Here is a 13,826-nt window from a genome sequence, read left to right on the forward strand (position 1 = left end):
AATAGTCTTTAATTACATATCACTCTGTAATTGAGAAAAAAAAATCAAAGACCTCAAACAAGTGCTAACCCTAGATGAATCATTTAGTTGTTTTAAGGCAAAGGAATAGAAATAAAGGGTGGAAAAAAACTAAATCTACAAATCATTTCTGGGAAAAAGAGCTGCTATTCAAAAGGGTAGAACCGCTTTAGCTTTGCGATAGGATCAATAGCATTTTAGCCAGGTTTGGTACACGTGCCTATAGTGTCAGTTACTCAGGAGGCTGAGATGGGAAGACCTCTTGAGCCTGAGAGACGGAGGCTGCAGTGAGCTCTGATTGTGCCACTGCACTCCAACCTGGGTGACAGAATGAGACCCTGTCTCAAATACATACACAAACAACCAATGGCATCAGATAGATGGCTCACCCCAGATCTGCCAACCACAAATTCTATAAAGCCTCAGTTTTCATCTGGAAAAAAAAAAAGAAGAAGAAGAAGAAAACTACCAAGTACATAAAGTTATTTTGACGATTAAATGAGGTGACAAGGTATCACATTTACCACAGTGCCTTTAAACACAGTAAAAATTCAAAAGACGCTGGATTTTGGAATTAAGGCCACTGGATCTGATCAAATTAATTTTTACAAGAATTTAGAGGTGGCAGAAGACCTTTATTTGGATGATTTTGCTATTATAAAGCCTTACAATTAAGTTCAGCTTCAATATAGTGTATCTTCCTGCAATACACATTCCTCACATCTTAACTTTCCCATTCTTAGTAGCATTAAAACACAAGATACACTCTCCTGACTTATCCAGGCAGTACTGCATGCAGAAAGATATTTACCTACCCCTCAAAGTACACAGGGGTATTCTTGATTGTTTAACATTTGGAGTCAGAAAGGAATAGAATCATTTCCCTCCGAAAGTGGAATTTGGCAGCAACTGCGAAACCAGTGGGTGGGTTACCACGGAGTGTGCTCAGATCCCACCACAGGGGGGAAGGGAGGGGAGCACTCTTGGTTCCCACAGAATTCCTTACAACAAAAGTTTACAGCAGAAGTTGCCAAGCTTCACAGACAAATGCTTCATCAAACCAAAGCCTATTCTTAATCCAATACCTCATCAGAATTTAAAAATGCTTCCTTTGCTTAAAAACCCATTTTAGGCCGGGCGCGGTGGCTCAAACCTGTAATCCCAGCACTTTGGGAGGCCGAGACGGGCGGATCACGAGGTCAGGAGATCGAGACCATCCTGGCTAACACGGTGAAACCCCGTCTCTACTAAAAAATACAAAAATCTAGCCGGGCGAGGTGGCAGCGCCTGTAGTCCCAGCTACTCCGGAGGCTGAGGCAGGAGAATGGCATAAACACGGGAAGTGGAGCTTGCCGTGAGCTGAGATCTGGCCACTGCACTCCAGCCCCGGCAACAGAGTGAGAATCCGTCTCAAAAAACAAAACAAAACAAAAAAAAACCCATTTTATACTTCTCTAGGTCCCACCCCCTCCTCACAGCGTGAGCTTTAGCAGAGTCTGGGTATCTTTTCAGAGATTTCTTACTGGCTAGAACGCCCTTCCCCTTTTGCCAGCTATTCCTTAATTGGGCTTCAATTCTTGGCTCACGTGCCACCACCTCCTCCTCATGCAAACCCCTCCTGGATGAGGCACCAACCTGTGCTATTTCCCTACACCTGTGCATACAAACCTCCCACCAAACCACTTATTCACTGCTGAACGATGGCTTGCTCACCTATCTCATTTCAGTAGGCAGTGGACTGGGCTTAAGCCACCACTATCTGACTGCTTACAATGAGCCAAATATTGAAGTGACAGATTATTTAGTAGTCATGGCTCTACAGACAAATATCATTTCTATTTCAGAAATGAGGAAGCTGTGGCTCAGGGAGTTAGACAACTTTCCCAAGACATAGAAAATGGAAGTGAGCTGAGATCCGGCCATTGCACTCCAGCCTGGGTGACAGAGCGAGACTCCGTCTCAAAAAAAAAAAAGAAAAGAAAAGAAAAAAAAGAAAAGAAAATGGAAGGGTTGGCAGTCTCCTGCTTTCCTCTTCGAGTCTCCAAAGTACCACACAGTGTCTGGCACAAATCGGGAGCCCCAAGTTTGCTGCATAAAGGTTACCTCATTGATAAATGTTATATTCCTACATGTATACCGAGGTATCTTATCAATGAGGCACGCTGAGCTGACCTTTCTTGACCTTTCTCTCTTAGCGTCAGCAGAACTGGACTAGCTTGACCACTGACTCCACCCTCCAGCACAGATCTTCGATTAAACCTTTTCTATACACGTGCATAATAAATTCCGAGGCAGTGCTCCCTTCGGCAGCACGTATATAAAGCTGAACAATACAGGAAAGGTTAGCATGGCCCTTGGGCAAGGATGGCACCCAAATTCATGAAACATTCCACATTTTTTTTAATTATGAGCCAGCTATGATGCCACTCCAAGAGTCTAGAGGCAAAGGCAAAATATATTTGAAAAACAAAATATATTTGAAAAGATCATTTTTTTCCCCTCTTTACGCTTTACGCTTCAATTTTTCTGAAAAAAGGCTAAACTATTTTTTTCCTCTAACCCACTTAATGGTATCAATGCAAAGTAAGTATAAACCCAGTATCTGTGGCTTTTGAAGGACAGTAGGAAAGTAGAAGGGGGTTGGAGGGGGCAATACAAAGTGAACAGGTGCTCATTTCTACAAGGAGTCCCCAATCTGTATTTCCTATTATGAGAAAGGACTTCTGAATTTCACTGTTATTACTGATAGGATCCCCAGTCAGCTCATAAAACTCAATGATGTAGTTAAAGTTCTCTTAAAAAAGAAAAAAAAGATTTTAATTTTCAGTAAGATTTTTTTTTCTTAAGAAATGAGGCCTTGCTATGTTGCCCAGGTTGGACTTGAACTCCTGGACTCATGCAATCCTCCTACCCCAGCCTCCTAAGTAGCTGGGACTACAGGCTCACACCACTACACCTCACTTTTAAAGAATGAGAACTTGAGAAAACCAGCCAGGCATAATTCTAAACAGTAAAATGTCTTTGTAACAATTTTCCCTTAAGTAACTTAAGGATATCTCTAAGAAATTAGGGACAGAAGAAAGTAGGATGAAAACACAAATTAAAGATTTCTCGAGGCTGGGCATGGTATCTGATGCCTGTAATCCCAGTACTTTGGGAGGCTGAGGCAGGAGCGATCACCTGAAGTCGGAAGTTCGAGACCAGTCTGGCCAACACGGTGAAACCCCATCTCTACTAAAAATACAAAAATTAGCCAGGCATGGTGGCGCATGCCTGTAATCCCAGCTACTCGGAGGCTGAGGCAGGAGAATCGCTTGAACCCAGGAGGTGGAGGAGCAGTGTGCCGAGATCACACCACTGCACTCCAGCCTGGGTGACAGATTCCATCTCAAAAAAAAAAAAAAAAAACAACGTAACTCAGACTTACTTTTGAAATTACATTCAAAAAGGACAAGCGCTCACACTAAACATGCTTAAGGAGTACGAATTATTAATTTAGGGGATATGCAGGGAAGTTTTATTAAGATTCTTATTCCAATCAAGAAAGAACTTCAGTATTTCCAAAATAGCAAAATGAAATATCACTTTTTTTTTTTTGAGACAGAGTTTTGCTCTTTTTGCCCAGGCTGGAGTGCAGCGGCACGATCTCCGCTCATCTCAACCTCCACCTCCTGGGTTCAAGCGATTCTCTTGCCTCGGCCTCCCGAGTAGCTGGGATTTACAGGCATGCGCCACCATGCCTGGCTAATTTTGCATTTTTAGTAGAGACAGGGTTTCTCCATGTTGGTCAGGCTGGTCTTAAACTCCCGACCTCAGGTGATCCACCCGCCTCAGCCTCCCAAAGTGCTGGGATTACAGGAGTGAGCCACCGCGCCGGGCCAAAATATTTTTATAGATCTTCACAAGAGGTAATTATGAGGATAAATTTTTATTCAAAGTTTAATTGTACTCATTAGAAGTGTTCTGATTATGTCACTTGTGAAAAAATTCTTTGTGACAAATAACACCTAACACTCCTTGGAGAGTTAATGAAAACATCCTAAACCCCTGTGGGATGCCAAAAGGAAAACAAAGAGGGCAGCTCTCCTTCAGGGCAGCTCAGGTGCTCTTCTCCAAATACCTACCGTGATTCTTCCTCACCTGAGAGTAAGATGGGTCTACACCTTCCCCACCCTGACTCCCTGAAGTCAGAGAAGGAATAAAAAGGTCAAGAAGGAATGTTCTAGGTCACTCTGAAAGAAAATCTTCTCTCCTCCAAAACAAAGATTGGGGAAAACACTTATCCCCACTTAAATCAATTTCATATTTCATTTAGAGTTACTAAAAGCAAAATATATGCAAATTATATGCAATTATAGCTAATCCTAATATTTCCCCTCACCCTAATTTCATCCCTAGTTCACATATGGGAGAGAGTCAGACTAGACCTGCATCCGTGTGGCCTAGCAATGTGCAAAAGCCATCTACCACTAAGAAGGAAAGGGAAGTTCACCTGCTGAGTATCCAGCCTGTGCCAGGCAAACCTGACTGTTTATTCTCACTGCCACCCAGGGAGATACAATTATGTCTATTTTCGGATGAGAAAATTGAGCTTCTATGGTTAACTTAACTTGCTCAAAGTCACAGAGAAGGTAAAGTAGCAGAGGGGAGATTTGAACGCTGGTCCATCTAGCTCCAAAGCCCAGCTCTTTCTGGCATAACAAACTGCCACCTCAAGAATTCAAACACGGCTTGGAGTACCCACCTTGGGTACTCGGTATTTTGACTGGTCTTTGTAACAAAGGAGACCATTCTCATTGTCTTAAACTCCTCACTAGTTTGAAGAATTTTATTTGCCTATTAGTTTAACTTTGTAAGAGCAGCTATTGATGCAAAATTATTATGAGTATGTTTCAGTCACCATGTGTTTTTGTTTAGGTCAGCGTTTAGGAACACCTCTCTCAAAAAGGAAAGAGTAGGTTTTTCCCAGCTTGGTGATTAAAGTGGAGAAATACCGCAGGCATCAGAGGGAGGAGCATCTTAATCTCAAGGATCATCTCCAGGTTTACAACCTGCCCATTCCACCCTCCTGGGCCCTATGCCCTTGTACTACAGGTTCTCTACAGTAAGTGGTCTAACTCGTTTTTCCTGTTTTCTGATATTTTACACCCTCAGATACTCCCCCCAATAAAAGCTTCAAAATTGACTGGAAAGTTCTCTTAGACTTTCTCCACCTTTGGTCACTTGAAGGCAGACGGTCCCACATGTACTAATCCCACAAATAAAGAGATCGTGGACCAGGTTTGAACATGTCTGGTTATTTTACCTTGCTCAGTTGGCACTCAGGATGTAGGAAACAAATTGCCCCTACCCAACTACACGCTGTCCAAAAATACTAATAATATAGACCAATGAGAACTATAAATAAAATCCTAAGCCCCCAACCAAGAGACTCCCTTTTGGCCAGGAGTACTTCAGAGAAATCTTAACTGAGTTCCTGGCCATGAGAGAATGGGAGATCAGACACAACTCATTTACTCCCTCCTTTTTGTGGTTCAGGCACAACTGACCAGCATTCATGTTAACATAGAGATCATCAAGATTGATAGAAACAGACTCTTTGTGGCAATAAAACTCCAAGTTATAAACAAGACCTAAGGCCATGCCAGACAAGGGTTAAATCCCACACCCCTATATTTGTCCTAACCATACACTATGTTCTAACTACCATAATAAGGTTGCTCTTTTTCTCCAGCAGCCAAACAAGCACTGGCCTCAAGATAAGCAAGATTAAAGCAATTGCATAAGCCTACTATGTACCCACAAAAATTAAAAATAAAAACTTACAAAAAAATACAAAAAGAAAACAACCGCAGCTCATCCACCAACAGATACTGACTGACCCCTGTTCCACAAGCCATACAGCTTTGACTGGACAAGAAACTGATTTCAGTAACTTCCTCCTGATCAGAGTGGTTCTGGCCAGCTTGCAGAGGCAGCATGTGAGCGCCTTGTGTTCCTGTTTCACCTTTTTTTCTTTTTTGAGATGAAGTCTCACTTTGTTGCCCAGGATGGAGTGCAGTGACACTGTGTCGGCTCACTGCAACCACCGTCTCCTGGGTTCAAGCAATTCTCCTGCCTCAGCCTCCCAAGTAGCTGGGATTACAGGCGCCCACCACCACACCCAGCTAATTTTTATATCTTTAAAAGAGAAGGAGTTTCACCATGTTGGCCAGCTGGTCTTGAACTCCTGACCTCAGGTGATCCACCTGCCTTGGCCTCCCAAAGTGCTGGGATTACAGGCGGGAGCCACCGTGCCCGGCCCTGCTTCACCTTTTGATTGGGTCTAATTGTAATACATTTAAATGTTAAGTCTCCACCCCAAAGTGAACGTGGGATGCATGTAACATGAATGTTTGTTCATTACGCATGCATTAAGAACCCATTCATGGATATTCATAGCTCCTCCTATAACCTGTTGAATAGGAACGTATGGTCAACCTGTTCAGCATTAAGCTCTTGTCCCAACTCCATCTCCTTCTAGGTGCCTTTCAGTGTCTGCCAGAAGCTACGCTTCCAAGACTGCCAAGGATGGCCACCTTGCAGGTTGTAACCCTTTATAATAAACAGTCTCCTTTCTACTTTTTTCTTCCCTTTCACAGCTGGAGATTCTTTCTAAATTTATAATTGTGTCATCTTTAGGTTGACACCAGCAAAGGTAAATTCTGAAATTCCCTGAGAGTCAACAAGTTATTAGAGCTCTGGAAGAGGATGAGGTAGAAAAACCTTGTACTCAATGAGGCGTATCAATGATCTCATTCAAGGCCCCTTACTTAAATGAAAATCCCTGTGAATTTCAGACTGTTAAATACACCTGTACCACATGCCAGAGTTTTTCAACAGGTGTGCCACAATGTCTTTGGTCGTCCAGCCTGTGAGTCAATCATCTGCAGTTCCAGATCCCCCTCAGTTTACTCCAGTATCTTGTACTAAGTTACCATTTTCCAAGTATGCCATGATGTAATGATAACTTGCTTACAGTTTAATGGTTGCAGCTTGAGTCTATAAAATAGTGGTTCTCAAAATATGGTCCCCAGACCAGCTACATTAATATTACCGACCTACGCCCCACCCAGGCATAGCGTGCGCATCATAAACTCCAGGGTGGGAGTGAGTGGGCTGTTTCAATGAGCCCTCCAGGTGACTCTGTTGCCTGCAAAAGTTTGAGAACCACTGATGTAGCAGACACAATTCTCTTTGATGTTGCAGATCACTGTATCTTGTAAAGACATACAAGTTATGGGTCTCGTTTGCCTGCAGTGATGCACAAACCTGACAGTGCCTGGTTTTCTGGCCCAGGTATCATAAAATAACCTAGAGCAACAGTGAGAAGGTTCACTCGGCATGACAACAGCTGAGGGTACCTACTTATATCACAATAGAAACATTAATTGATTCTCAACCCTGAGAAGGACTTCTATCATACCAACACCACAGTGGAAAAGGGAAGGAACACATCTTTCCCTAAATAAAGGAGAGAAGGCACTTTGGCTTGTCATATCTATAAAGGGTTAGTCATTTGTGAAAAGGACACTAATGATCAGGCAATAGACTATACTTCCTCAGGACTATGCCTCATAAAAAGTTGACCTTTACCCCATCAAAATGCTTATAAAAATCAAGAGTATCAGAGAAACTGGTTGAGTTTTGCCACCTCAGCAATTGCCAAAAGGTAAAAAGTAGAAGAGAAAACACATTAGGCCAATCAACATGACATGTTCAGAAGAAATATACACCAAGACAACAGTGATACACTTTTACACATTTGACTGGAAAATATTATAAAGTCTAACACCACCAAGAGTTGCTCGTTTAGATTATATATGAAAAATAACTTGGTATTGTTTTATAGAAATGTACACTCACAGGCCGGGCACGGTGGCTCACACCTGTAATCCCAGCACTTTGGGAGGCCGAGGAGGGTGGATCACAAGGTCAGGAGATCGAGACCATCCTGGCTAACATGGTGAAACCCCATCTCTACTAAAAATACAAAAAATTAGGCAGGCGTGGTGGCAGGCACCTGCAGTCCCAGCTACTCAGGAGGCTGAGGCAGAAGAATGGCGTGAACCCGGGAGGTGGAGCTTGCAGTGAGCAGAAATCGCACCACTGCACTCCAGCCTGGGTGACAGAGCCAGACCCCATCTCAAAAAAAAAAAAAAAAAGAAAGAAAGAAATGTACACCCACAAATGCTGCATCCCAGAAGCTCCACTCTTAGGTACATAGCCAAGAGAAATGTTCACAAGTATAGGTGATTTTAAAATGTTCATGGGGCCAGGCAGGGTCGCTCACGCCTGTAATTCCAGCACTTTGGAAGGCCAAGGCAGGTGGCTCACTTGAGGTCAGGAGTTTGAGACCAGACTGGCCAACATGGCAAAACCCTGTCCCTACTGAAAATACAAAAATTAGCCAGGTGTGGTGGCATACGCCTGTAATCCCAGCTACTTTGGAGGTTGAAGTGGGAGAATTGCTTGAAACTGGGAGGTGGAGGTTACAGTAAGCCAAGATCATGCCACTACACTCCAGCCCAGGCAACAGAGCGAGACACTATCTCAAAAAAAATAAATAAAAAGTAAAAATGTTCATGGCATTCATAATGGTTTTAATAATCCAAAACCCCATTAAAAGGAAACTGGATAAACTGCTATGAAATGTTATAAAATAGAGGACCAGGGGGCCAGGCACGGTGGCTCAAGCCTGTAATCCCAGCACTTTGGGAGGCCGAGACGGGCGGATCAAGAGGTCAGGAGATCGAGACCATCCCAGTTAACACGGTGAAACCCCGTCTCTACTAAAAAAATACAAAAAACTAGCCGGGCGAGGTGGCAGGCACCTGTAGTCCCAGCCACTCAGGAGGCTGAGGCAGGAGAATGGCGTAGACCCGGAGGGCGGAGCTTGCAGTGAGCTGAGGTCCGGCCACTGCACTCCAGCCTGGGCGACAGAGCGAGACTCCGTCTCAAAAAAAAATAGAGGACCAGACAATGCCGACATCAGATGGACTTCAGCTCCATCAACATGCATTAATCCATAACCTAACTCTCAGTAAAAAGGCAAATGCCAAGACACTACATGCAGATACTTTCTACAAAGTTAAAAAACACCCAAAACAAAATCATGTATTGCTAAGTTATACATATACATAGGTAAAAACTTCTTAAAAAGCAAATTAAAATAAACTCCAAATTCTAGACAGCCTACCTCTGGGGGCAGGTAGAAGCAAGTAGATGAGAGAGTGAAAACTGTATAATGTAACTCAGTAATGTACTGTAATTATTAGGTGGGATGGTAGATCTGCAGGTGTTCATTAAGAAATAATAAATGTACAAGGAATGCTATGCATGGACTAAAGGTGATCATGTCATAAGCTAAGAATTGAATTAATCTATTTCTGTGCACCTGAAGTCCAGTTTTTGTTTTTACAGACAGAGTCTCACTTTGTCACCCAGTCTGAAGTGCAGTGGCACATCTCGGCTCACTGCAACCTCCACCTACCAGGTTCAGGTGGATTTCCCACCTCAGCCTCCAGAGTAGCTGGGACTAGAAGCATGTGCCACCAGACCCGGCTAATTTTGTATTTTCAGTAGAGATGGGGTTTCACCACGTTGGCCAGGCTGGTGTCAAACTCCTGACCTCAAGTGATCCATGCACCTTGGCCTCCAAAAGTGCTGGGATTACAAGTGTCAGCCACTGTGCTCAGCCTTAAAGTCCAGTTTTTAAAAAGGTAATCATTGGCTGGGCACGGTGGCTTACACCCGTAACCCCAGCACTTTGGTGGGAGGCTGAGGCAGATGGATCACCTGAGGTCAGGAGTTTGAGACCAGCCTGGCCAACATGGCGAAACCCCATCTCTACTAAAAATACAAAAATTAGCTGAGTGTGGCGGCAGGCACCTGTAATCCCAGCTACTCGGGAGGCTGAAGCAGGAGAATCGCTTGAACCCGGGAGGTGGAGGTTGCAGTGAGCTGAGATCATGCCACTGCACTCTAGCCGTGTGACAGAGCGAGATTCCATCTCAAAAAATAATTAAAAAAAAAAAAAAGGTAATCATTAAGGTTTTTCCTAAGAATCTATTGGCATGGAAATGCTCAATTAGGATTCTAATCCTGGCTTTGTCACCCATATGTGACCCCAGGCATGCGGATGAAAATGCTTTCTGTTAATATAAAACCAAATTTAACTTCAACATCAATTTTGTCTATTCTCTAAAAATATTATCATATATTGTTACAAAATGGCTTAATAGCCCCTTTTTACACAATTATTCTGGCCAAAATGTGTTCAAAAAAGGAAGAATAATCAAAAGACTCAACTTTCACCACAAAATGTAAAATTTCAGAAAACACAATTTCAGTATTATTCAAGTTGACCATTTGGGAACAAAATTAAGTTAGTGTTTATCTCATACTATAATAAAAAACAAGCTTCTCAATCTGAATAAAGTTATGACATTTGGTTAACAGCAAATATCAATATTGGTCCACTAGTGGTGACAAATGCACCATACTAATGTAGGATGTTAACAATAAGGACAACTAGCTGCACTGTGTGTAGTGGCTCACACCTGTAATCCCACCACTTTGGGAGGCCAAGCCAGGAGAACTGCATGAGTTCAGGAGCTCAAGACTAGCCTGGGCAACATAGCGAACTCTGTCTCTACTTTTAAAAAAACAAAAAAAAACTGAAAGTCAGCCAGGCATAGTGGCATGTGCCTGTAGTCCCAGTTACTTGGGAGGTTGAGGTGGGAGGACTGCTTGAGCCCACCAGTCAAGGCTGTAGTGAGCTATGGTTGTACCACTGCACTCCAGCCAGGGCAACAGAGTGAGACTTTGTCTCAAGAAAAAAACACAAAAGTGAAAACTGAGTGACATGGTATACAGAAATCCATCATACTATAATTGCAACTTTTCTGTAAATCTATTAATAAAAATATTCTAAAATGAAACGTTTATCTTCAAAAACAAGGGGAGTGGTCCATTGTATATCCTGGATGTTAAAAAAACAAAGTTTTTGGTGGTCTAAAGCTTCTGGTGATCTTAAAGGTCTAGATTGGGCAAAAATAAAAACAAGAAACATGAGAGAGGAACATTATACCAATCAAGGATGTTAAAATGTACCAAGGACTGACATATGTTTAACTCAACCCTCTACACACATTTAGTACACATAGGGTAAAAAATAAAACTTTAAGTTACCAAAGAAACTATAGGAGGGTATTATTTAAACCTTGAAGGGGGTATAAAGCTTTCTAGGAACAAAGATATGTAGAAGCCATAAAGAAACAGACAGGAAATGTAAGTACATAAAAAAATAAGAAATCTGGGCACAGTGACAAATGCCTGCAATCCCAACACTTTGGGAAGCCAAGGCACAAGGATCACTTGAGGCCAGGAGTTCAAAACCAGCCTGAGCAACATAGTGAGACCCTCTCTCTTAAAACAAACAAAAAAAAACTGTAGACGAAGGTGAAAGACCACATTAATGTGTGAGAAATTGTCGTCAATAAGACAAAATATTAATATCCATAATATAAAAAACTCCAGTCAGGAAAGAACGAACAATCACAGAAAACTAAGCTATGCTCTGAAGACATCAAGTGATGAAGAACAGGAAATAAGCACATGCTTAATCCACCAAATTTTGAAAATGAAACTTTATTTTTACTTACTGGATTAACAAAAATGAATGACAGATAATAACCAGAGCAGAAAAAAAATGTTGGGAACTGAGCAATTTCATATACCATTAGGGTTAGTAGAACCTGCAGAGCTTTTAAAAACAATTCAACTTGGTAATCCCTCGTAAAATGCTTTTTTTCAAGAGATAGGGTCTTGCTCTATTGACTAAGCTGGAGTACAGTGACACAACCATAGCTCACTGCAGCCTCAAACTCTTGAGCTCAAGAGATCCTCCTGTCTCATCCTCCTGAATAGCTGGGACTACAGTCGAGCCACCATGCCCAGCTAACCTAGTAAAATTTTAAGTGTGCACACTCGATGACTAGCTCTGGAAATTTATCTTACACAAACACTAGCAAGAGTGCATAAAGACATGTGAGAGAATGTTCACTGTAGCATTATCTGTAATAGTAAACCGAACACAATTAAAACATCCATAAATAGGAGAATGAATCATCGTGTACTCACACTATGAAACACCACCCAGCTGCTAAGAGCAATTAGGTCTGTCTGCTGACAGACTTGGAAAGATGTTCACAAAACAAAGTTTTTAAAAAAGCAAACTGTACATAATGTGTACATTATGATCCTATTTTTGGTTTTAAAATAACACAAAATTGGCTGGGCACAGTGGCTCATGCCTGTAATCCCAGCACTTTGGGAGGCCAAGGCAGGTGGATCACCTGAGGTCAGGAGTTCAACCAACGTGGTGAAACCCCGTCTCTACTAAAAGTACAGGCCGGGCGCGGTGGCTCAAGCCTGTAATCCCAGCACTTTGGGAGGCCGAGACGGGCGGATCACAAGGTCAGGAGATCAAGACCATCCTGGCTAACACGGTGAAACCCTGTCTCTACTAAAAATACAAAAAATTAGCCGGGCAAGATGGTGGGCGCCTGTAGTCCCAGCTACTCGGGAGGCTGAGGCAGGAGAATGGCGTGAACCTGGAAGGCGGAGCTTGCAGTGGGCTGAGATCCAGTCACTGCACTCCAGCCTGGGCGACAGAGCGAGACTCCGCCTCAAAAAAAAAAAAAAATACAAAAATTAGCTAGACATGGTGGTGTGCACCTGTAATCCCAGCTACTCAGGAGGCTGAGGCAGGAGAATCACTTGAACCCAGGAGGTGGAGGTTGTAGTAAGCTGAGATTGCGCCACTGCACTCCAGCCTGGGCGACAGAGCAAGACTCCATCTCAAAACAAAAAAACAAAAAAACCACCAAATTATTAAAAATAACAACATTACATTATTTACCATATGCAAGGTATTATACTAAGTATTTTACAAATATTAACCAGTTTGAGGCTGCAGTGAGCTATGACTGCACCACTGCACCCCAACACAGGTGACAGAGCTACACCCTGTCTCTAAATAAATATTAACAAAATTTTAAAAAAAAATTTAAGGGAGTATGACCATATTTCTGATTTAGAGTAAGAAGTAGGAAAGGAAAAAGATGATTAAAGAAAGTACCCTGGGTCAGGCATGGTGGCTCACACCCGTAATCCCAGCACTTTGGGAGGTGGAGGCGGGTAGATCACGTGCTCAGGAGTTCAAGACCAGCCTGGCCAAGATGGTGAAACCCCTTCTCTACTAAAAATACAAAAATTAGCCAGGCATGGTGGCAGGTGCCTGTAATCCCAGCTACTTGGGAGGCTGAGGCAGGAAAATCGCTTTAACCCAGGAGGTGGAGGTTGCAGTGAGCTGAGATAGCGCCATTGCACTCTAGTGTGGGCAATAGAGCAAGACTCCTTCTCCCAAAAAAAAAAAAAAAGGTACCCCAAAGTGCTAACTGAAGTTGACACAATTTTCTTTATATAGGCCAGGCATGGTGGCTCATGCCTATAATCCTAGCACTTTGGGAGGCCGAGGCAGGAGGATCACCTGAGGTCAGAAGTTTGAGACCAGCCTGGCCAACATGACAAAACCGCATCTCTACTAAACATACAAAAATTAGCTGAGCATGGTGGCAGGCACCTGTAATCCCAGATACTTGGGAGGCTGAGGCAGGAAAACTACTTGAACCTGGGAGCGGGAGGCTGCAGTGAGTTGAGATCATGCCATTGCACTCCAGCCTGGCAACAGAGTGAGACTTTGT

At 42.9% G+C, this 13,826-nt stretch overlaps 1 protein-coding gene and 1 non-coding gene across 4 annotated transcripts in view; one reads left to right on the forward strand and one right to left on the reverse strand.

The window, feature by feature from the left end:
• The window catches only part of OCLN (occludin), a 58,227-nt gene that overhangs the window by 22,263 nt on the left and 22,138 nt on the right, over nt 1–13,826 (reverse strand). The window lies entirely within an intron of this gene.
• On the forward strand, nt 2,315–2,417 carry LOC111539964. Its single transcript, XR_002730854.2, has one exon. It is a non-coding gene; the product is annotated as a U6 spliceosomal RNA (small nuclear RNA).

The sequence above is a fragment of the Piliocolobus tephrosceles genome, chromosome 4 (genome assembly GCF_002776525.5).
Source record: "Piliocolobus tephrosceles isolate RC106 chromosome 4, ASM277652v3, whole genome shotgun sequence".
In the NCBI taxonomy this organism is placed as follows: Eukaryota; Metazoa; Chordata; class Mammalia; order Primates; family Cercopithecidae; genus Piliocolobus; species Piliocolobus tephrosceles.